The sequence below is a fragment of the Benincasa hispida genome, chromosome 9, assembly GCF_027475165.1.
Source record: "Benincasa hispida cultivar pf3 chromosome 9, pf3_genome.v1.1, whole genome shotgun sequence".
NCBI classification, from domain to species: Eukaryota; Viridiplantae; Streptophyta; class Magnoliopsida; order Cucurbitales; family Cucurbitaceae; genus Benincasa; species Benincasa hispida.
In genome coordinates this window covers 51,051,949-51,052,416 of record NC_143486.1, presented here as the reverse complement: position 1 = coordinate 51,052,416, position 468 = coordinate 51,051,949, and positions in this window count along the sequence as shown.

The following is a 468-nucleotide window of genomic DNA, read 5'->3' as shown; positions in this document are numbered from 1 at the left end:
GACCACGTGTTCCTATCACAGGTTTTCTTACGCTTGCGCCAAGTATAACGCAAACACAAGTGTCTCGGGTAATCCGAGGTCGAACACAGGGACTTGTCACTCAATAATTCTTGTGAAGCAATGTGTTTGAGGCGATGAAAAGAAAAATAAAAAGAAATTTAATAGATGTACAGACTATTCCTACTCCTAACTAAAAAGATTGAGGAATAGAAGACTTACAATGAGAATAAGTAGAGACACAATAACCATTAACGCATAGTAATGTTTATTATCTTAAATCGCCCGAGTAATCCCAGCTCATTGCACTAGCGCGTCGCACACCTCTTTGTGGTAAGCCGCATGACTATATCTCTATAGTGCATGGTTGCATCGAGCATAATATTGTGCCTATCTCTAGGAACAATGCGAACTTTGCTTTAGTGCGTTCCATCTCTTATCTTCTCAGGCATTTAGACGCGTCTATTTGAC